Source organism: Pholcus phalangioides, unplaced genomic scaffold (assembly GCF_987345545.1).
Source record: "Pholcus phalangioides strain wild (caught in Gottingen) unplaced genomic scaffold, Ppha-v1.0 ptg000018l_1, whole genome shotgun sequence".
Classification (NCBI taxonomy): Eukaryota; Metazoa; Arthropoda; class Arachnida; order Araneae; family Pholcidae; genus Pholcus; species Pholcus phalangioides.
In genome coordinates, this window is record NW_028301611.1 from 8,865,294 (window position 1) to 8,891,170 (window position 25,877).

The 25,877-nt window shown below is 35.5% G+C and overlaps 1 protein-coding gene across 1 annotated transcript in view; it reads left to right on the forward strand.

The window, feature by feature from the left end:
* The first annotated feature begins 1,179 nt into the window (after nt 1-1,179).
* The window catches only part of LOC149071665 (sodium channel protein para-like), a 197,167-nt gene continuing 172,469 nt past the window's right edge, over nt 1,180-25,877 (forward strand). The window contains exon 1 of the mRNA XM_089247738.1: nt 1,180-1,994. The gene's annotated coding sequence lies outside the window, so the exon portion shown is untranslated. The remainder of the gene's footprint in view (nt 1,995-25,877) is intronic.

Genomic DNA, 25,877 nt, shown 5'->3' on the forward strand with positions numbered 1-25,877 from the left:
ACGCTACTTCGTGCAGACTGTAGTCTTTTTATCGTATTGCGTGGGAGTGTTCATGTTTCAGCTCCATAAATCAGTTGGTTATACACTTTTCTTTTCGGGCATAATGGCATTGTTGTTCTTCAGAATTACAGTTTTTCCCCTAAAGTGCTCCACCCAATCCTGTGATTCTTCTGTTTATTTCCTTGAGGATGCTGCTGTCCATGGTAACTTCTTTTCTCACGTATACATAGCTTTGTTTTGCATCCATCTCTGTGTTGTTGAGAAAAATCTTCTCCAAAGTAAAGGAGTTGAACGTGTCTTTAGGCTTTTGCAGATTCGTTTTCAAATCCACCTGAATACTGGCCTTCTCCAGTTCTTGTACATATCATCTCTTCTAGTTAATCCGGAATGTTGCTAATAACATCAGTGTCTTCGGCAAAACATAAATAATTGAGAAATATTCTTCATTTATTTTAATCCTTTCTCATCTCAATCAAGTTTCTTAAATACTACTTCTTCTAAAATAGTGGTAAATGGCATTGGTGAAATAGTAACACCCTGTCAGACTGCTTTTTCAGGTTTAATGTTTGCTTCTCCTTTATCCAAATGAATGGCAGCAATTGCTTTGCCATAGATTTTCCTAATGATATTGATGTAAATCTTCTCTAATAGTTCATATATACAAATATGATGTAAAAAATTAAAAACCTCAAATACAAATTGAGGTTCATTAAATTATCTAATCTGTACTCTTCTAAAAGCTTCAAGTCATTGATGACTAATCGGAAAATTCGAGTTCCCTTTTGGCGACATTTCTTTTTTTTTGGGTACAACACTATAATATTAGAAATTTAATGTTGTGTGTGGGGGGGGGGGGGCGATATTATATGTGTATAAAAATATATGAGTACGAAGGAATACAAGCCAAACCCCTCGAAATGCTTATTTTCTTGTTATTCCTGCGCAGTGGATGTTCGCGCAGAGCAAATGCTCTTCGTTTGCCGGCATCGATCGCAACAGACCCAGAAGAAAAGGTGGAACAGGAGATGCTGATGGTGGTGATGGTGGCGGTGGTGCTGCTGTACGCTCGCTTGCTGTTGGAAAGGAGAAGCCCCCCTTACAACCAACCTCCCCATCCGAAAACTGAAGAGCTCTGGCGAGATTGTCTCTGTCTCTTCTGCATTCGTGAGAAACGGAGCCAGCCCTTCAGAGTAAACGTCCACTTCTGTGTGTGTGTGCATCCCATACACGCATTACATTGAACCCCCGACAAGGGAGAGGCCTCAACCGATAAACAACAACCCTCCAGAAGGCAAACAATTCTATTTTGTTTGACCCAGTCTCCCACGGTCATCATCCGCCATTGATATAAGGGGTTATAATTGAATAAAAGCATATAAGAAATGGATTCTTCACCAGTAATCAGTGACATTCCAGGGTGACCTTCAGAGGGGGAATATATATATATATACAAACATTATATGTACGCACACACCCACTACCAACTTGATGCACATTGGTATCTTCACCTACAGGATGGAACTTGTACTACTCCCCTGTTGGTGCTGCGGCTCCCGTGTACAGTGTGTGTGAAATTTTTGGGAAAATAGCGGCATATCTAAGACGCTGCTTCGCCGTTCTCTGACTCTCTCTGACACCGTGGTGGATCATAATAACAGAGTGAGTGAGCGAAGATCTGGCACTGGATGCACTGTGGTGGTGGTAAGGTGGTGCGGCAGTTGCGGCGGCCACAACGTCCTCGACCAACGTGATGGTTTCCCGACTGGGTACCAGGATATATAATCTACGCTCTCGGAACTCGGATAGCTGCCAAGAAACGTAGAACCAAGTCCAACAAGTCTGCTCTTTTTTTATTCTCCTCCGTCACGGAGAGATTTATCATATAGACCGAAGATTTATCTCTCCCTATTATTATTGCAGTATATTATTGTACACACGTATAACCTGTTACGCCAGTGCCTAAACATGCCACAAGATCTAAGATCACGGGAAAAGTAAGTAATATAATATATATATATTTATTTTCACAATTTTTATGTCTTGATACAGCAATATGGCATCATTTTTGTGTGTGCGTAGTGTGATCATCGTAAGGAATTTGTGAGAGTGATTTTTGTTAAGGATATTTTTATAGTATTTTTTCTTGAATTTCAATTTTTTTCCTGTGGATTTTTTCAAAATTTTTTTGTGAAGTAATTTGGGATTTTTTCTGGAGTAATTTCTGATTTTTTCTGAAATGATTTCTAATTATTTTATAAAATAATATCTGATTTTTTTTGTGGACTAATTTGGAACTTTTTTGTGGAATACAATTTCTGATTTTTTCTTGTGGAATAATTTTGGATATTTTCTGGAAATAATTTTGAATTTTTTTCTTGAATAGTTTGTGATCTTTTGTGGTATAATTTGGGATTTTTTTTGGAATAATTTCCGATATTTTTCTGGAATAATTTCTAAATTTTTTCAGAATAGTTTCTGATTTTTTTACGTAAATGTTTCTGATTTTTTTACGTAAATGTTTCTGATTTTATTGTGGAATAATTTCTCTTTTTTTTGTGGAAGAGAATTCCTGAATTTTTAATGAAATAATTACTGATTTTTTTGTGAATAATTTGAAAATTTCCCACTGAATAATATTCAACATTATCAGCATTGAAAGCTGATTAATATTGAGTCTATTCAAGCAGTTTTAATTGAAATTTAATGATTTATTACATCAATATCCATTGCTTTCATCCACAGAAATTGACTGTTATAAAAACACAAGTGGGTGTAGAAATGCTGAAAATATTTAGTTATGGGCCTAATGTAAATTAACGTGTAAAATTTGAATTAAAGGTAAGAGGAGAGGTGTTGAGAAAAAGATAATGATTTAAAATGTATGATTAGGCTTTTTAAGGCCCTCAAGTTTTGCGAACACCAAACTGTGCTGAAAATTATGTATATGAGCGAGCTTCAAGGAAAAGCCTCTATAAGTTAGGCCTAACGTGTCTGGATAGTCATCTAAATCAGAGGTTTTTAACTTTTCAGATATTGCGGATAAAATTAAAATTTTCTATAAAGCCCATGGGCCACTAAGCTATTTAGAACTAGAAGATGGTATCCAAACTTACAAGGGCTTGATGCAATGTAAGGTGGCGTCTACATGGGTGGGACCAACAGACCCTGAGTTAAACAGTGGCAATAAATTTTTGTAGACTTTATTTTAAATTGAAATTATTGTTTTTTCATCGATTAGGAATTTTTATTAATTCAGAAATCATTTCTTTCATTCAATATTCATTTTTTTATTAAGTATGAAATAATTTCTTTCATCAAGTATGAATTTTCAATAGTGAGGGGGATCATTTCTTTCATTAATTTCATTTATAAATTTCATTTAACATAAATTATCAATTTTTAAATCCTTTCTTTCATCGAGTATGAAGTTCAATTAATTCTAAAATCATTTCTTTCATTTAAAAAAAAAATCGATTTTCATCAATTCTACAATCATTTCAATAATTCAATATCAATTTCCATTAGTAATGAAATCATTTCTTTCATTTATTATCAATTTTCATTAGTTATGAAATCATTTCTTTCCTTTATTATAAATTTCTATCAATCTTGAAATAATTTCTTCTATTAATTATTAATATTCATCAATACTGAAATCATTCCTTTCATCAAGTAAGAATTTTCATTAACTGGAAAATAATTTCTATCATTCAATACTAATTTTTATTAATTATGAAATCATGTCTTCCATTGAGTATGAATTTCCATTAAATCTGAAATCATTTCTTTCATTTAATGCAAATCTTTCATTTCTGAAATCATTTCTTTCATTTAATGCGAATCTTTCATTTGTTCTGAAATCATTTCTTTCATTTGATACGAATCTTTCATCTGTTTGAAATCATTTCTTTCATTTAATGCGAATCTTTCATTTATTTGAAATCATTTCTTTCATTTGATACGAATCTTTCATTTATTTGAAATCATTTCTTTCATTTAATACGAATCTTTCATTTATTTGAAATCATTTCTTTCATTTAATACGAATCTTTCATTTATTTGAAATCATTTCTTTCATTTATTTGAAATCATTTCTTTCATTTATTTGAAATCATTTCTTTCATTTATTTGAAATCATTTCTTTCATTTATTTGAAATCATTTCTTTTATTTATTTGAAATCATTTCTTTCATTTAATACGAATCTTTCATTTGTTTGAAATCATTTCTTTCATTTAAAATCATTTCTTTCATTTAAAATCAATTTACATTTTTTCGGAAATAATTTCTTTTATCCTTGAAATTATTTATTTCACTCGGAAAAAAACGATTATTTTTTTCTTTCATCAATTCTGAAATTAGTTTCGGTAACTTTGGAAATTTTTTTTTTCATCAAATATGAAATAATTTCTTTCAGGAATTCTGAAATAATTTATTCTACCGATCCTTGAAATTATTTCAGCATTTCTGTCAATTTCAAATAATAGGCCTGTTCTGATTCATAGTTTTTTTCAACAATATTCTGATTCATAGTTTTTTTCAACAATATTCTGATTCATAGTTTTTTTCAACAATACTCTGTTACATAGATTTCAAACAATACTCTGTTACATAGATTTCAAACAATACTCTGTTACATAGATTTCAAACAATACTCTGTTACATAGATTTCAAACAATACTCTGTTACATAGATTTCAAACAATACTCTGTTACATAGATTTCAAACAATATACTGATTTATAGTGTTTTCAAATAATAATCCGATTCATAGTTTTCAAAAAATACTCCAATTCATAGGTTTTAAACAATATTATGATTCATAGTTTTCAAAAAATACTCCAATTCATAGGTTTTAAACAATATTATGATTCATAGTTTTCAAAAAATACTCCAATTCATAGGTTTTAAACAATATTATGATTCATAGGTTTTAAACAATATTATGATTCATAGGTTTTAAACAATATTATGATTCATAGGTTTCAAACAATATTATGATTCATAGGTTTCAAACAATATTATGATTCATAGGTTTCAAACAATAGGTTCTGTTACGTAGCTTTCAAACAGTATATACTGATTTATAGTGTTTTCAAATAATATTCCGATTCATAGTTTTCAAACAATACTCCGATTCATAGGATTTAAACAATATTCTGATTCATAGCTTCCAAACAGTATTTATAGTGTTTTAAAACAATATTCCGATTCATAGTTTTCAAACAATACTCCGATTCATAGGTTTTAAACAATATTCTATTACGTAGCTTTCAAACAATATTCTATTACGTAGCTTTCAAACAATATTCTATTACGTAGCTTTCAAACAATATTCTATTACGTAGCTTTCAAACAATATTCTATTACGTAGCTTTCAAACAATATTCTATTACGTAGCTTTCAAACAATATTCTATTACGTAGCTTTCAAACAATATACTGATTTATAGTGTTTTCAAACAGTATTCCGATTCATAGTTTTCAAACAGTATTCCGATTCATAGTTTTTTCAACAATATTCTGATTCATAGTTTTTCAACTATATTCTGTTATGCAAGGGGATCCGGGTCCAATTCCCGGAAAAGATAAATCACTTTTCTTTCCAAACATTCGTTTCGTCAAACATCCAGAAAATTCAATTTCTCAGTATATTTCGAGCCTAAAAAATGCCAGCTCTTAATATTATGATTCATAGTTTTCTTAAAAATATTATGATTCATAGTATATTGTATATAATCTATATAGTCTTTAGTTTTTATATTATTGCATTTTGAATTGGGTCGCTGTATTTTAGAAATATATGGCATTCATATTTGTTAAGGCCATTTTTTCCCAGTTACCTCGTTGGGCGCTTTGCCTGTTGTGCGATTGCATTTTTATGTTTCATACAATATTCTGATTCATAGATTTCAAACAATACTCTGCTTCGTAGGTTTCAAAAAATACCCTGTTTCATCGTTTTCAAACAGTATTCTGATTCACGGTGTTCAAACAATATTTTGATTCTCAGTGTTCAAACACTATTCTGATTCACGGTGTTCAAACAATATTTTGATTCTCAGTGTTCAAACACTATTCTGATTCACGGTGTTCAAACAATATTTTGATTCTCAGTGTTCAAACACTATTCTGATTCACGGTGTTCAAACAATATTTTGATTCTCAGTGTTCAAACAATATTCTGATTTAGAGCTTTTTCAACAATATTCTGATTTAGAGCTTTTTCAACAATATTCTGATTTAGAGCTTTTTCAACAATATTCTGATTTAGAGCTTTTTCAACAATATTCTGATTTAGAGCTTTTTTAACAATATCCTGATTCATAGTTTTTTTCACAATATTATGAATCAGATTTCAAACTATACTCTGTTTCGTATTCTTCAAACGATATTCTTTCTCGTATTCTTCAAATGGTACTCTGTTTCGTATTCTTCAAACCATACTCTTTCTCGTATTCTTCAAACTATACTCTTTCTCGTATTCTTCAAACCATACTCTTCCTCGTATTCTTCAAACGATACTCTTTCTCGTATTCTTCAAATGGTACTCTGTTTCGTATTCTTCAAACCATACTCTTTCTCGTATTCTTCAAACTATACTCTTTCTCGTATTCTTCAAACCATACTCTGTTTCGTATTCTTCAAACCATACTCTTTCTCGTATTCTTCAAACGATACTCTGTTTCAAACGATATTCTGATTCATGGTTTACACAAAAATGTTTTTGATAACAACGTGTTTCCAACAATATTCTGATTCACAGTGTTCAAATAATATTCTGATTTAAAGCTTTTTTAACAATATTCTGATTTAAAGCTTTTTTAACAATATTCTGATTTAAAGCTTTTTTAACAATATTCTGATTTAAAGCTTTTTTAACAATATTCTGATTTAAAGCTTTTTTAACAATATTCTGATTTAAAGCTTTTTTAACAATATTCTGATTTAAAGCTTTTTTTAACAATATTCTGATTTAAAGCTTTTTTAACAATATTCTGATTTAAAGCTTTTTTAACAATATTCTGATTTAAAGCTTTTTTAACAATATTCTGATTTAAAGCTTTTTTAACAATATTCTGATTTAAAGCTTTTTTAACAATATTCTGATTCACAGTGTTCAAACAATATTCTGATTTAAAGCTTTTTTAACAATATTCTGATTCATAGTTTCTTCAACAATATCCTGATTCATAGTTTCTTCAACAATATCCTGATTCATAGTTTCTTCAACAATATCCTGATTCATAGTTTCTTCAACAATATCCTGATTCATAGTTTCTTCAACAATATCCTGATTCATAGTTTCTTCAACAATATCCTGATTCATAGTTTCTTCAACAATATCCTGATTCATAGTTTCTTCAACAATATCCTGATTCATAGTTTCTTCAACAATATCCTGATTCATAGTTTCTTCAACAATATCCTGATTCATAGTTTCTTCAACAATATCCTGATTCATAGTTTCTTCAACAATATCCTGATTCATAGTTTTTTCACAATATTATGAATCAGATTTCAAACTATACTCAGTTTCGTATTCTTCAAACTATACTCAGTTTCGTATTCCTCAAACTATACTCAGTTTCGTATTCTTCAAACTATACTCAGTTTCGTATTCCTCAAACTATACTCAGTTTCGTATTCTTCGAACTATACTCATTTTCGTATTCTTCAAACTATACTCAGTTTCGTATTCTTCAAACTATACTCAGTTTTGTATTCTTCAAACTATACTCTGTTTCAAACGATATTCTGATTCAGAGTTTACACAAAAATGTTTTTTGATAACAATGTGTTTCAAACAATATTTAAATACATACAGAGAGAGTGTGTATTTTATCAAAATATATCTCACATAATAATGTATTTCAAATAGTAGTTTTATTCATAGTTTTTCAAAATTGTCTCACATGTGTTTCGGACAATATTCAGATGCATAGTTTCTCTAAAATGTTTTACAGAATTTTTTTTTTAAAATGGTTTTTTAATTCCTTATTCCTCAAAAAATATTTCACATGACAGCATGTTTCAAACAATACAAATATTCATGATTTTTTTCAATAATATGTTTCCTAACAATGTGTTTCAAACAATTTTGATTTTTATGAATATTCTAAACAAAACTCATAAGATTCGGATTCATAGTTTTCGCAAAAAATGCATATTCTGATTTTCATCAATGTTCTACTCAAAAATCTGCTCCTGAAAAAATGTTCCTGAAAAAACTACATCCTGAAAAAATGTTTCATACAGCATTGTTTGTTTCAAACAAAATTCTGACTCAGTTTTCCACCGATGTTCTATACAAAAATGCATTCTGTGATTCATAGTTTTCCCAAAAACGTTTTTGATGTTAATAATGCGACTTGAATAATATTTTGGTGCATAGTTTTTCAAAAATATCTCACATAACACTGGTATTTCAGACAATATTTGATTCGGTTTTTCATCGATGGTAAAAAAACAAATTGCGGTTCCCAACAACTGCACGATCTGTAGTGTTCCACCGACAGTTAACAAAACAATGTTCCAAACTGCATTTTAATTTGTAGGCTTTTTCAACAATATTTTACGTGGAAATGCATTTCTAAACATATCCTGTGTAATTGGTACTTTTTCATCAATGTTTTACGTGCAAATGTGTTAAAAAAATATTCTGATTCATAGTTTTCAACAATATTTTACGTAACAATGTGTTTCAAACGATGTTATTACGATTCAGTTTCTCAAAAAGTGTTTTTGATAGCAATATGTTTCAAAAATTCTGATTCATAGTTTGCCCCAAAAATGTTTTTGATAAGAATGTGTTCCAAACAATATTCTAATTCAGTTTTGCCCTTAATGTTTTGGAGCAAACATTGGCATTTGATAAAAATGTGTTCGAAACAATATTCTAATTCATAGTTTTCCCAAAAATGTTTTTGATAACAATATGTTCCAAACAATATTCTAATTCATAGTTTCCCCAAAGTATATTTTGATAGCAATGTGTTTCAAACATTCTGATTCATAGTTTTCCCAAAATACTTTTTGATAAAAATGTGTTTCAAACAATACTCAATGCATAGTTTTTTACCAATATTTTACGTAATAATGTCTCTCAAACAATATTATGATTTTTTTTATCAATGTTCAAAAAATCCCATAAGATTCTGATTCCATAATTTTCCCAAATGAAAATTTATTTCTAACAATATGCTGATGCTGATATGTGTAATTCTGATGTTGATGATGCACAATATCCTTACAAGGGTTAACACAATGAATAGTTTCCAACAATATTCACATTTTTTTTTTCACCGATGTGATGAAAATTGTTAACATGAAATATTTTAATCTTCGGTTGCATAAAAACGTGTTTCAAACAATCTCCTGATTAAACGATATTCTGATAATATTCCGATATTCTGATTTTTATCAATGTTCTCAACTCAAAAATCTTCTACAAGTTAAGTCAAAAAGTTTTTACACGACATTGTTTTGTTCCAAACGATATTCTGATTCAGTTCTCCACTGATGTTCTACACAAAAAAAGAGTTTCAAACGATGTTCAAATCCAGTTTTCTACTGATGTTGGGGAAAAAAATCATTTTTCAAACATTTTTATAATACAATTCTAACGTTTTACATACGAATACGTTTGCAACGATATTTTGATACGCATTATCCCCGAAATTGTAATTTCACATAACAATAAATTTCAAACAATGTCTTGTATCATAGTACCCACCGATGTTCTACACAAAAATTGGTAACACGCAATGCATGTATTTGGGACCCCCAGCGGCAGCGGGAACCAGCCTTTGACCACAAAATCACCCCGACCAAACCTCAAAAACCGGTTTTTGAGTGTCTCGGGGTCGCGCAGCACTGCGCATGTGGAACCAACTTCAAGGTTATTGATCATATTTAGAGTAAAATAGCTATAGATGTGATTTTCTATATCACGATCTAAGTTTTTGTCTATTGTGAGAAAAGAAATTGTGGAAAAATTAATTTGTCATGATTTTGTCAGTACATTGTTCAAAAATCCATTGTTAAAGGAAGATATTGTTGAACTTTTCTACGGGTTTCTCAAAGAAAACCACTTCCCCGACATTTTTATTCATGTCCTTATGGATCTCTTCATTTCTAGTTTTGTATTCAGAGAAACGTTGCAACCTGTTGCATGGAGGCGGAATTTGGCAAATGCCCATTTTTGCTACTTTTTTTCTCGCCGCTTTCCGCTTCAGGGTAGCATATAATGGATACGTAATGGGTCAAGGGCTTGCCTTCCTCCTCGAATAAGACGATCAAGTTCACAAACGTTTGAGCATTTGCCAGGAATGGCGATGCTTACAGGTTGGTTTCCATTGTTCTCTTGGAACTTTTCCACGAAAAACGGCGTGATTTACCAAAAACGTTGTCATATGTTTGAAAATGGAAGCACGTGGAGTTTTATATAACGATTTATGTAAAAATGTGGGACAAACTTAACATTGGATTTTGTAGAAGAAAAAAAATGTTTATTGGATTATATATAATACCAATGCAGAGTAAGCAAATTTGCGATATGTGCAGATTTTCTATTGAACGAAAGGGTTTATAACCGGTTTTTTCCAGTTTCTTTATGTCGCCCCCTTTCTGTAACGAAGGTTAATGTTCCGAGGAATCTTCTGTAACGTCAGAAGACCCATTTCGGATCCATCCTCAAATAAAATCCACTTTTTTAAACAATTTGCATAAAAAAATTGAATAAATTACAATTTCACAGCGAAAATGTGTCATTAATGCAATAACAGTCAATGAAATTATCTTCCGCACTCTTACAAAATGATTACAGAACCCCCTCGGGGTCCGCGGCCTACAGGCTGGAGAAACACCGGTCTATTATGCCTTAACGCTTAATGGTAAAAGCTCAGATCCTTGTTATAGATCGGTGCAGCCTCTCACACATACACTGAAATTTTAATAAACTATTTCTTAAAATTCAATCATATCTCCATATGTTTGTTATATAATCAGCTGTTAAATATTTTTATTTTTGTGTTGAAAAAAACTAAATCTTGCGTAATTTGTGGTTCGAGTTACCCAAGTCATGTCAGTAGATGCCATGTACGTACTTTAAGGATCATCCATTTAGTAAAACCGCCGATTATATCCAATAAATCTTACGATACACGAAGATCCAAAGATTTCCTATCAGGATTTAAAACGTGTCGGATTTAAAATTGAATTCTGACTGATAGGATAATTGGATTATTATTGAGATTTACACAAATCTTTTTCGTTATCGTTGCAGTACGAGTGAAAGCGTCATCTTGCTCAATTCCCATTGTTGGTCAACTAAAAAGTTCGGCAAATGTTGCCATCTGTCTATAACGTCTGTTCTTTTTGTAACTGTTAAAACATCTCGTGTTTACTCGCCTATTATAAACCATAGTTCGAATTGTAGGAGAGCCATCTCTTGACAAAAAATGTCTAATATTATTTGAGAGCTTATTTTCAAAAGAGAACATTTCCACATTTGCTAAATTTACAGTAGAAGTAAAAACCGTATTCTCCCGGTTTGGACTGCTTCAAAAAAGAGCGAAATAGCAAAACAGGTAGCATATGTAAGTTACTTTTCTTACTTACATCAATGACCTTCCAGAATCTCTCAACTGCACCACTAGATTACTTGCTGATGACTGTCTAATTTACCGTATCATTCACCATGAATCTGATCGAGAACTTTTCCAACATAACCTGGCTTCCACCGCGGACTGATTTTCTTTATGGCAAATGCCAATCAATATCTAAAAAACGGTTCACACATGAAAGTTACCCGTAAATTATTTCCTCTTAAATGTTCGTACTCCATCAAGAATTTAAAGTTATGCCAAATTTCTCGAATGTCATAATCCTCGGTGCCATAATCTTAACCGACCTACATTGGAACAAACATGTTGAGTACATTTACCAGAAGTGTCTGAACAAACTTTTCTACCTCCGCCGCAACCTTAAACACTCCACTCGAGATATCAGACTACTCTGATCATTTTGATCATTTTTGTCGCACCACACGGTCATTTTCTGCCCACGAGGGCTCATTAGACCGGGACCTACAATTTATTGCCGATTGCGAACGGCAGGCTTGTTTTTTATACTCATCGAGAGGTTGACGCGCTAACCCCTCGATGGGGGGAACTCCCTGTGGTAGCAATTTTTTGCTGCGGTCAAGTCGCCGTTTTTTGTTGTACCTCTGTGTCAGGAAAGTTTTGTGACAAGGACGAACCGGGTATCGAACTCGAGACACCTCTAAACATCCTTTGGTACTTTAGGTGAGTATCTTATCGACTAGGGCTACCGCACTCATCACCATCAGACTACTCTGATGTACTACTTCACCAAACACCAACTCTGGCTATATCGCTATAGTGCAATTTACTGCCATTAGTGAGATGGGTTGGAAGTGAAGGCGCTGTCTATCAGTGGTCGCCTCGAGTTCGTTAGGGAAAATATCTTATCAATATCCTCCTCCCTTGGGTTCGAACCCGGGACCCTGACAACAACCTTCACGATGGTAGACGAGCATCTTACCACCATGCCACTCGGGCACATCAGACTACTCTGTCACAAAACTTATATCCTCTTCGTTCTTTCTTACGCCGCTGAAATCTGGGACCCCTACACCTCCAGTAATATAGACAAACTCCAATCTATCCAAAATAAATCCACCCGATTTGCTGACGACTGATGGTCATCTTTCGATTCCGTATCCGAACTCAAAAACGAACTTCATCTCTCCTCCCTTTCTCTACTCTTCGTCTCATTTCTCGATTAGCATTATTATATAAATTGCCATAGTCAATTCAACATACATACTTCTGGTACCTTACCCAAACCATCCTACATCTCTAGAAGTCTCGACCATTCCCTTAAAATAAAACCTATTTTTGCTTCCACTTGACTGTTTTAAATACAGCTTTTTTCCTCATACCATTCGTGGATGGAACAAACTCCCAAGCTCTATTGTCGATATTGTTGAATCCCCCACTATCAATAGTTTTTTGTCCAATATCAAACAATATCTTTGTCATTTTCAATCGCATCCTCTCGCATAGGCCCCAGGGCCAACAATATTGTATAAATAAAAAAATATGAATATAATAATTTATGCATAGGCGTAAGAATATTTCAATATTATGTTTCTTGGTCAACATTCGAGAGAGAGTTAAGCCATATTTAAATTTTGGAAATGTTCCGTTTTGAAAGAAAATGAATGGAAATGTCTGGAAGCGGTTTTTCTTTAAGAAAACCCGTAGAAAAGTTCAACAAATATCTTCTTTTAACAATGTACTGAGAAAATCTTGACAAATTAATTTTTCCACAAATCTTTCGATTAAAACTGGAGTTGGTTCAAGTCTAAAAAAACTAGAAATTCCTCCGTCACCTGTCGATTCCAGAAGGTTTCACCTATCCAAGAAAGTAACTTGACTACTCTCTCTCTCTCTCGTGGGTGACATGAATAACATGATCATTCTACAGTGGAACCTCCCATAACGGGCCCATCCCCCAGTTATCGGACAAAATTTTCATTCGGAAGCTTGGGCACGCTTGATGTAAAGGACCAAAAACACAAAAAACAAAAAAAAACCAAAGTTTTCCCCCCTCGTTTGGCCAACAGACAGTCCATCGACGTATTTTTGCTCATTTACGAACTTGTAAACAAGTCCAACGTAATGGATATTTCGTTACACGCACTCGACGCGTCCCATTCTCATTTCTTTTTGTCTCTCTCTCTCTCGTAGTGTAAATGATGTTACATGGGTCTTTGCTATTTGTCCAGCTCCTCCTATTCCTCCTTTTATGTATTTAATCCATCCTTCATAGCATTTACCCTTCATAAACGTAGGACCACACGCCAGTTCATCACGCACTGCTAAAGAGCAAAAGAAAGAAAGAAAAAGAAAGATCCGTACCCGGTAATGGGACTCAACCACGCGAGTCCATCATATTCTAAAATAAAAACACATACACACCAGAAATCTTAGGGACGAACTAATCTTGTGGTAGGAAATATCAGTTTTTGCTCCTGTTAGAGTAACAGAGAACTCGATCGATCGTGAAATTAGTGGAACGATTGCATGTGCAGTGGATCCCGCTTATAACGTTTTTTCAAAAAAAAAAATTGCTATGCAGAAACGTTGTAAGCGGGAAAACGCTTTGAATGAGAAATCTTTATGAGAGTTACTTAGAGTTGGGACACCCGAAAATAAGTCGCACCAAGCGGGAACACGTTATAAGTGGGAACGTTATAACCGGGATCGACTGTATATGTTACGGTGAATGCTATAAATGGGGCTGTTATACGTACTTACCAAGCATTTTGGTAAGTTTGAGGAATTTCCTAAATGTATCATTAAGCATTCCTACCCAAGCATCGTTGGGAAACTTAATAAATATTAACAAATTATCACTTTTTACCGGCGATTATGCATAGCACATAGGCATCGTTGCTAAATTTCATAAATTTTCCTGATTAATCACTCTTACCAGTGATTATGCATAGTACCCAAGCATCTTTGGTAAATTCAATAGGTATTAACAAATTATCATTCTTACGCACGGTGATTATGCATGGTACCCAAGAGTCGTTGGTAAATTTGATAAATTTCCCTTAATTTATCACTTTCACCGTCGATTACGCATAACACCCAAGCGTCGTTAGTAAAATTTGATGAATTTCCTTAAATTAATCACTTTTACCGGTGATTATTCGTAGTACCCAAGCGTCGTTGGTAGATTTGATAAATGTCCCTAAATTAATCACCTTTAGCGGTGATTATTCATAGTGCCCAAGTGTCGTTGGTAGATTTGATAAATTTCCTTAAATTAATCACTTTTACTGGCGATTATGCATAGTACCCACCCGTTGTTGGTGGATTTGATAAATTTCCCTAAATTAATCACTTTTACCGACGATTATGCACAGTTACAAAAGCATATTGGTAAATTTGATAAGTATTGAATAATTATCAAATGTACCGATGACTGTGAATAGTACCCAAGCGTCGCATCATTAAAATGTATCATTATATCGAAGTGGGATCGTAAAATCTGTTGTCATTATATCGGGGTGCGATTGTGAAATTTGTTATCATTATGACGGGGTACGATGGTGAAATTTGTTATCATGTACGTTCATAAAATTTTTATCTTTATATCGGGTTACAATCGTTAAATTTAATCATCATATCGGGGTACGATCGTTAAATTTTATCATTATATCGGGGTACGATCGTGAAATCTGTTATCATTACATTGGGTAGGATCGTAAAATTTGTTATCATCATATCGGGGTCCTACTATATTCACCTCACATACTAGACACATTTGAATTTTTTTTCATATTTATGAAATTCACCAATTATTCCAAGGTATTATGCATAACCGCAGACAAAGGCGATAAATTTCAAGTATCTATCAAATTCACCAACGAAACTTGGTTATTATGCATAATCGGCGGTAAAAGTGATGTTTTTAGTATTTATCAATTTTACCAACGACGCTTGGGTATTATGCATATTCGCCGGTAAAAGTGATGAATTTATCAAACTTACCAAGACGATTGGTAGGCATGCATAATAACGGGTTATTATGTACAGGGTGATCCAAAAGTCAGGCAACCCGTTATAAAAATGGAAATGTTGAAGACCGCAGGTGAAGTATGGGCGCCCGCCTGTACTGAGCCAACATAAAATACGTGAACTAAAGGACAGAATATTCACATTTTGTGCAGTTCACAGAGTCCTAAAGAAATTGGAGTTCAGCGCCTGTCGTGTTCGGGGTTGTTCCGAAGTCGAAAGCTTCAGATCACATGTCAGACGTCAGAATTCAGTGCACCGCAAATCTGCACGCCTATCATGAAAAGCCACTGCATTCGATCAAAGTCAGTGTGTGTGCGCGGTGCTCAATTTCATGCCGTAGGAAAGTGTGGGTGAAAGACACAGTGGACGAAGAACTGTACAGGGATATGATCTTGTAATCCACCGCACTGTTGGATGGGATGAACGTTTTTGCTTTTTGCAACAGAATGGCGCAGCCTGCCATACGTCTAGATGAGAAAAATGGATATTACTCTACACCAGAGGTCTTCAACCTTTTTTTCTAGTCGCGAGCACTGCGTGTACCCATCATAAAAAGAAGAGCACCCTCAGGCTGGACGTACAAATGCATAAAATTAGGATGGTTTCGATCCATGAATGCAATTTGTACAAGGTGTTCAATTGGAACGCTGATCAAGTGCTCGCGAGCACCAAATCGGGCACGAGCATCGAGCACTCTGGGGGACTTCAGGGAGCACCAGGGTGCTCGCGAGCAACGGGTTGAAGATTCCTGCTCTGCACACTTTTCGGCGATCACTTTATTTCAAAAGGATTGTGACCTCCAAGATCACCACACCTGTCATCCCCTGGATTTTTTCTTGTGGAGGGACACCTGATGACAAATGCACAAGATTAATCCCCCCATTTCATTGATTAACTAAAAAAAACATTCAATCTAAGACAGGGCCGTCTTAAGAGTATCATGGGTCCCCGGGCCAAGTGGTTTTTTTCGGAGGCCCTACCTGAAATCTTACCTGATAAATCCTAGAGAATTTCAACCGGATCTCATTTGTGTGAGACTCCTCTTCTATTGAGGCCCCAGTCCGTGGCCCGGGTGGGCCCACGCGTTAAGACGGCACTGATCTAAGATCGAAAAAGGTGAGTGCCCTGAGGAAAGTGTCCAGAAACCTGGCAAAAAGAATACCCGTTTTGCATTCACGCAAAAAAGCTCAAAATCTGAACACATGTTGCAACATTTTGAAACAAACTGCGTTTTTTGCATCCACAAATGTTGTCTTATTCTAACTATAAAGTTTTTTTTGATTTATTTCTTGATAGCATTTCCAAAATAAAATATTTTAGAATGGGTTGCGTGACTTTTGGATCACCCTGTACAATAACAAGATTTATCTCATTTACCGTAACATGTGTATCGATTTCTTGGTTATTACGGAATAATTTTTTTTTTCACTTGTTCTTTGGTCTTGAACTTGAGAGAGAGAGAGAGCAAAAGGAAAGAAAAAAGTCTTTATTCATGAGCACCGAGTGCTCATTATTCTACTAATGAGTTTCATTTTTTTTTCTTTGCCTAATTTAAATGCTCTTCTGGGAAGGTTTATCGGATCATGAGAACATTCTAATGAGATGGGATCCGATTAGACTGTAAATATTGCGTATGGAGTCGGTCAAAGGAAATTCTTTTAAATGGATTCATTAAACCAGCGTTTCTCAACATGTGTGGTCCACCGTGTCCGGAAAATTCACCGACCAACGATAGAAAATTCATCGACATCAGTTCGACATGAGTAAATGAACATAGGTGCCAATTCACGGACTTGAAAAATCTGTAGTTTATCACGTGATGGAACGTTCGTAGGGTGACCATACGTCTCGTATTTCCCGGGACAGTCCCGGTTTTCTTTCTTTTTCTAGCCGTCCCAACTTTTTTTGCAAAAGTGTCCCGGTTTTTCCCGTTTTTTACACGACGCCTACTTAGACTTTTATTCTCTATTGAAGTCAAAGGTTGAAATTATTTCTCATCTCAAATTATATTATCATAATTACAACTATAAATAAGAACATTAATCGCCCACATTTGTCTTGTTGAACGTTTTGTTTCGTGGAATTCATTTTAATCCACTGCGATTTGAATGTAACGCTTCGTTTCCCGCCATTGCGATTTTTTCGTAATTTCAGCAATATTTGGCAACTTTGTACACTTTTGGCGTTGTTTTTGGCGATAATTGGCGATGCCCCGTATTTTTTTCCCGTATTTGGAATTCCAATTTCTCCATATTTTCCCTGAGAAAACGGGGTCAGTCTGAAATTGCAAGGACTGAAAGAGGACTTTCTTAGGGATTTTCCATTCAAACGAAGCTCAATTTGAAGAATTTTAGGGACTTTTCTATAAAGATACAAAAAAATCGGAAGAATTAGATTTCCGAACGGAAGATTTTTTAATAAGGCTATAAAATCGGAAGCATCGGCACCTATGAAAATGAAGATCGAGTAAGCGAGAGAATACGCGAGTGACTGAGTGATTGAGTGTGTGAATGAACGATTGAATAAATGATCGCAAGTGAGTGAGAGAATGAATGAATGAATGAGTGAAACCGACCTCTCTGTCACCAGAGCTAACTCGCTCTTGCTCATTCACTCACAAGATCACTCAGTGTCAATCCTGGGTAGCTCAGTCTATTACACACTCTTAGGGTCGTCCCTCTGTCACTCATAAACTAGGGTGCCCATTATATTACTCACTCACTACGTTGCTCATTAAATCACTCACTCACTAGATCACTAACTTGTTCCTTAGGTCACTCACTTGCTCACAGGTCACTCGACTATTTCATAGGCCACTCACTCAATGTCGCTCAATGTGTCAATCGATCACTCTCTCAGTAGGTGGGTCATACACTTGAACCCTAGGTCACTACTTACTCACTACGTCGTTCACTTTGTCATTCACTCACTCTAGGTCACTTGTTCTGTTACCAACTCATTAGGTCGCGCTCACTCTGTTGCTCCCTGACCAGGCCACTCATTCTATCACTAACTCACCAGGTTGCTCGCTCTGTCACTCGCTTGCACACTAGTTTGCTCTCACCAACACTAATCACTCTGTCACTCACTAATTACTGCATCATTTACTGATTCACTGACTCGATCATTTCTCGCTCACTTACTGGCTCACTGATTCTAGTCGAACTCTTGTCCGTGAACTTTCCCAGCGGTGAATTTTCGGTCGACGAATTGTTAGTTGGTGGTTTTTTTTTGAGCGGCGGGCCACGTTCTGGTTGAATGGAGGAGGTCGGTGAGTTTTCCTAGCGGTGAATTGTTGTCGGCGAATTTTCTGTAAACCAATATTTTAATATTCTTCTATCTCTCTCTCTCTGAAATCACTTTAATAAAACAAATGATTTTTTTCAACATTCTGAAAATTGTCATCAATTCTGGAAACATTTCTTTCATTAATTCTGAGTTTTATCAGTTTGTTCCGAAATTATTTCTTTCATATTTATTCTAAAATTATTTCTTTCGTTCATTCTAGAATAAATTCTTTCGTTCATTCTAGAATAAATTCTTTCGTTCATTCTAGAATAAATTCTTTCGTTCATTCTAGAATAAATCCTTTCGTTCATTATAGTATCATTAGTCATTTATTCTAGAATAATTTGTAATTTATTCTAGAATAATTTGTAATTTATTCTAGAATAATTTGTAATTTATTCTAGAATAATTTGTAATTTATTCTAGAATCATTTTCTTCGTTCATTCTAGAATCATTTTTTTTCATTCATTCCAGAATCATTTCTTTTATTCATTCTAGAATTATTTGTCATTCATTCTAGAACCATTTCTTTCATTCCTTCTAGAATTTTTTGTCCTTTTTTCTAGAATCATTTGTCATTTACTCTGGAATCATTTGTCATTTACTCTAGAATCATTTGTCATTTATTCTAGAATCATTTGTCATTTATTCTAGAACCATTTCTTTCATTCCTTCTAGAATCTTTTGTCCTTTTTTCTAGAATCATTTGTCATTTACTCTGGAATCATTTGTCATTTACTCTAGAATCATTTGTCATTTACTCTGGAATCATTTGTCATTTACTCTAGAATCATTTGTCATTTACTCTGGAATCATTTGTCATTTATTCTAGAATCATTTCTTTCATTCACTCTGGAATCATTTCAGTCATTTATTCCAGAGTTATTTCATTCATTTCTTTTATAATTATTTCTTTAATTTATTCTAGAATTATTTCTTTCATTAATTTTAGAATTAATCGTTTCTATATTACAAAATATTTTTAACCATTTTCTGAAAATGATCGGTGGATCAGTGGGCCACGACAAAAAGCTCTGAGGGCCAAATGTGGACCAGCCCACGAGTTATGCATTGAAAACCCCGCTGTCTTATAATCATAAGCCTGTACATCCTATCTCATAAGCTGTACATCAGGGGTTCTCAAACTGTGTACCGTGGTGCCCTGGTGCACCTCCAACCTTTGTCAGGGGCGCCGCGACAAAGGTTCTTTTTTAAACAGCTCTGGAGAAGCGGCAGAGCTGTTTAAGCAGCTGCTTATTGGCGAATAAGCATTGAATAGTGAAAAGGAGCGTCGCGGGTGAAAACAGTTTGAGAACCATTGCTGTATACTATACAGGGTGTCTGGTAAGTCCTAATGCTAATTCGGCTTTTATCTCATCAACCATTCGTAGAGATGTAATTTTAATTTGAATAATACTTATAATATGTTCAAAAATTCACTCTATACCAGTTTCAGGAGTGACAATACAGTGCTCCATAAAGTAAAAAAAAAAAAAATCCAAATTTTTATGCGTTTCCCAATAGCTAGGCTAGCATCCAGGGACGTTGCTCATTGAAGGGGAAGCGCTATAAAGGGCGTACTGTACCAACGAGGTACCTAAAAAAACATCTGAACCACGAAGGGGTTAAGGCATTCCTACACGCGTAGAAATGGCCATTCTCTATCAGCATTTCAACTCAAAGAATCTGGACAACGCCAAAGTTTTTCAAGGATGTGTGTATCATTCCGGAATCGATCCAGAGGTCTATTTTTGATACCGTTCCTCTTATTGCCCCTCTTGCCATTTCAAATCGCTGTTTTGCTGAACGTAAGAGAGATATTAAAAGGCTGACCTCAATGTCTCTCCCGCTCTGGTCTCAGTGAGTTTTGTTCCAAATTTAGAAACTTATAAGTCCTCTGGGTAGGAGACAGAGAAAAGAGAGACCTGTTACTTGGAAGGAGAAGAGACTGGCGGCGGTATCGATTTCTCTGGGATGTTTTTCCTATCGTCTTGAGGAAACGGTGACGCATCCTTCGGCGCAGAAAATTCCCGAATTATTGATGTAAATAAATAAATTCACCGGATCCCTTCTCTCCCATGGCCTCCCATATCCAGAAGCTGGGCCACTGCGTTTGGATCTTTTGCGCATTCCCCCCGGTAAGACTACCACGGGCCCTTCTGTAGTTAATTCATCACGTGTAAAATCCAAAAAATGGTGAGACTTGTCCCTTGCTCCAGGGATGGAGCCCTCGCGAATCGACGGGCTCACCAAAACCAACTAGCCGGAACTACGACTGCAAGAGTGGCCCAGCACCCGGGCTGGCCATATGCATCGACGGGCTCAAAGCCAACCAGCTGGACAGCGATTACGCGGAAGTGGCCCAGCACCTGGGCTGGCCACATGAATCGACGGGAACTCAGGCGAAACAACGACCGTGCAGAAGTGGCCCAGCACCTGAACTGGTCACGCAGAACTGACAAACTCACTCGAGTCATCTAAATAACGACATTTTGAAAAGAAACAATTGTAAAAGGAATATCGGCCAAAGCATATTGTACATATCCGAATATCAAATAATGCACAAAGGCGCTGTCGCCCATGATAATTTTATTTTGGTTAAATGAAACATTCTGGGGACTTTTATAGTCGGGCTGCGGGGGTTTCACTGAGAATCGACCAATTTCGGGCATTGGTAGTAACATACGTATGTATGCGTGACTATAACACATTTATTCTGTTAGAATTATGCTTTTTTTTTTGTATGTAGCGTGTTGAAGGTAATATTCTTCTACATCGGGGGGTGGCCTGTTCGAGGGGGCCAACATAATGGTCAGCTGCAGCTTCGCGGGCCACACCACAGTGTGGTCCAAATCACGGAATTAGCTGGAGAAATATCCAGAATGAAGTTTTCTAACGCGGGGGAAAAAGCCATATCGGTGTGTAGACAAATGTCTGGTGTATCTTGAGATGTTGTTTATTTTGTCATTTTTGTTTACATCAGGAAGCATCCGAGGCTCAAAGTAGAGTTATAACTAACTCAAATGGGATTTTTCACTGAAATGTGATGTAAAACTGAACTTTCGCAGCTTATTAGTCGGTTGTTTTTGAGTGAATCCACAAAATTCTTTTTGACATTCGTTTTTACGTTTCTTTTCGATTGTTTCAGTTCTGTGTAGAATAGATTGCTTCAGATAATGGTACTTGAAGTTTTGCTTCTTTTTTAAGGGATTTTGATCACAAAAAGTGACTAACGAAAGAAGTTCATCTTTGTCCCACCGTAGAGTTATTTTCAGATATTTCGCACGTTATGGATGAACGCGTTGTATGATCCATTAACACCCCTTGCAGCCCTTTTTTCTTGTGATATATATATATATTTAAAATCCCCTCACGTATCACTCGTATAGTGCTAGTGGTGGATTAAGCTTGATTTTTAGAAAGTCAACAGACCTGGCGATCAAATACATTGAGGAAAAGTTCCCACATGTGCAAAATTTAAGCATTCCCTTAAATTAAGAAGCATTAAATTTCATCTGAACATAGAAACTACATCACTCAAATTACCCGCTGCACATTCCCAGATTACTTCAGTGATCATCAGCACAATTACGGATCACTTGAGTGATGCGTTGCACAGTTCCAGAGAACTTAAGTGGCTCGGATAAATTTCCAGATCACTTGGATCCGCGAAACATTTAGAAATCACTGAAGCAACTCTCTCTGTCAGGGACTTATCAATAGCGGGAATGTTCAGGTGCCCACAAACTAGGGAATGGTTTTCCTCATTTTTGACGCACTGAGTAAGATTCCATTAAGAATATCTCATATTTTTATAAAGGGTGATTGGTGACGTAAGCATCATCCAACCCCCCCCCCCCCCCCGTCATCAAACGTAAGAAAATTGGAACCTCTCCATCGATGCTGATGTAGCACTTGAATGACCCCTAATCGCGGCATCCAAATTACGGAAATGAACATAAATACTCGCTGGAGACACCCCGAAGACACCACTGAAGGACACCGACGAATTCTGATTTAATTTTCCCTCCCCCCCAAAAAAACTGATTTATTCATGGATTAACACGCGAAGTTATCATCAGAATTTCGTACGATCTACGAAGTGTGACGAAGGTCCAAGCAAGAGAATCCATTAAAAGACATCAACGTAATTGGGAAATATTTTATCCACGGATTGGATTTTCAAGAATGACATTACCCAGTGATATTTGAATTCCACCGATCCGTCCATGGATTTCGTTCGAAACGCGCATTTCCTACATCATATCGACACCAATAGTGTTACAGAGAGTAAGAGAGAGAGAGAGAGAGAGAGAGAGAGAGAGAGAGAGAGAGAGAGAGGAGTTAGAGGGACATGTGATTTCCATATCCAGTCTCTCTCTCTGTCTCCATGCATACATATTATATCATTTTCCTCCCCCCTAATGGCTGCTCCACAGGAGAAATTTTGAATTCGGCCAGTGTCTTAATTGCAAGGAAGGGGGGCATATTTGCATAGCGATTCCATAAGTTGCTGACACGCTTCACACTTGAAATAGTTTGGGCAATGAATTCAGGAAGGAAGGGAATATATATATGTACGGGTTATTTTACAGTTGATGGTTTCCTGTTATCATTAATGCTTCCCGAACATTAGTCCTTCCATGAAGTCGGAGGAGTAACACCAGCAGCTGCATCCGAAATGGACCAAAATATGTTACTTTGACGAGTTTGGTATTTCCTACGAATCCTCTTGATTGAATTCGCATCGTAATTATGGACTATATACATTCATAAGGTTGGGATTACACTATAAAAGTTTGATAAAACTTCTTTTGTGAAACTTGAAAAAAACGCAATCGACAATCGTATCGGTTACATTAGCGCCAATGCAGCCGATAAGCTTATTGGTTGTGTTTTTTCAAGTTTTGTAAAAGATCTTTTATCAAACTTTTATAGTGTAACCCCGGCCTTAGTAGGAGAAAACTTGGGACGAGATTAAAAGTGGTTTTTTGACATTTATACATCACATTAAGCGTCCATGATACATACTGAGTGCAGTAAAACCCCTTTAAACGGACACCCCCCTCGGATGCTGGTCACCCTTCTTTTACGGCCAAGTGATAATTTCCCCCTGCATAAAAAACCTACGCATTTCAAACCCCTGATTTTGACCCAACGGTCAAACCTGGTGACCCAACCCTCTTTCGCGGATGAATTTTTTTTGTCCCACCGGTGTCCATAAAAGAGAGGTTTTTCTGTATATTTTACGGTTTTATGATTGTTTGTATAAAGGCGGATCAAATGTAGAAGGAACAGTTGTTATAATTTGGTTTATTTTCACAAGAGTGTAACGAAACTATGTGAAGAGTTGCAGTGGGAGGTTCGGAAAGCAACACCTACTGCGAAATGGATTTGCCCTGGGTAGTCGCACGGAACCACGTAATATGTGCTGGCGAATATCGTCCAAAAGGCAATCGGTTGTTTTTTTCATCTGCATCTGCGGAATGTTTGCGGGTAAAGAAGAGCAACGTGGTGTTGTTTGTGTTTTTTTAGTGGCAGGAAGGAGTTGGAGTTCGCGAAATGAATCGGTGAACGAAGGCAGGGTTTGGTGAACATGCACTGTCATTGACTGGCGCAAGCATTTCTACTGTGTACTCACTTTCCTGTAGTGGGGTTTACCTGCAATGATGGCATGAACGGGACCGAAACGCGATCACCTAGGTTGAGTCCATTCCGCAATAGAGGTTACCTTCCTTACCTCAAGTTCTACCTCCACACGAAGTTTCGACACACTCCTTTAAAAATAAACCATATTACAACATTGGTTTCGTTTTCATTTGCTCCAACCTTCTAATCAGAGTCAATAATTAATTTAATCGACGCTCGTTATAACGACCCTCCTCCCCATCATTCCTTCGGAAACGGATGGTCGTTATATCGAAAGGTGAATACAAATACAACGCCACAACAGGCAAAATGCCCAACGAGGTGGCTGAGAAAACTCACAAGAAGCCTGTGAACATACTGGATATTTCTTATATCAGAGCATTTGGGACTTATCCTACCGGTCGTTGTAATGGAATGGTCGCTATAACGTGAGGTCGTTATAACGAGTGTTGACTGTATAATAATGCAGTTGGAACGTTCAAAATGAGTATAAGTGAAAATTCTTCACTGAACGAAAAAAAATCTAAATCCTGTAGAAGTGGTTTCTTAGCAATAAAGCTCATATTGCTAAAAAACAAACATTACAAAGTTTCGATTTTGTTTCTGATTTCGAAATTTCTTTCAAAAAATCTTTATATTTTTATGCTGTTTTTTTAAATTTCCACATAACAATTTCGCTCAATTATCCCTGTTTGTCATTTTTGCTTAGCAAATGCATATCTTGAATCACATATTTGACTGTATAAACATTTTTACGGTTTTCGGTGCTTGTAAATGCAGTAGACTCTCGACTATCCGGCTCGGGACTATCCGTACTCTGTACTACCTGGCGAAGTTAAATAATAATAACTCTCCGTGATAATAAGGAGGGAAATTTATTTTTCCAGAGCGTTCTAAGAGTTATCAAATTGTATAATCTTTTATCAATGAACAGTATAGTAACTTTAAATAACTTTTTGTAAGATTAAGTTTACATTAATGTTTTGTTTATTTTAAAAGTTTACGTATTCATACTGTGATGTTAACATGTTTTATACTCCCTTTTCGATTGGATTAGACATGATAAAATTTATCTTAAAATGTGTGTTTTTTGTCAACATTTTTATTCTTGGATTTACTTTTCTGTGATAATTTTTTAAAACGTGCAATACCATAGGCGAACGCCGGGGTGGGGTTAGAGCTAAGATTAAGGTGTATTTTTGCAGTGAAAAACGAAACACTGGGAAACAATAAAAGAACTGAACCCCGCTCCAAGAAAGTCCTGCTTACGCTATGGTACAGAAAAGTACAAAACACACATTTATAGAATACAGGCCTGTACGTGG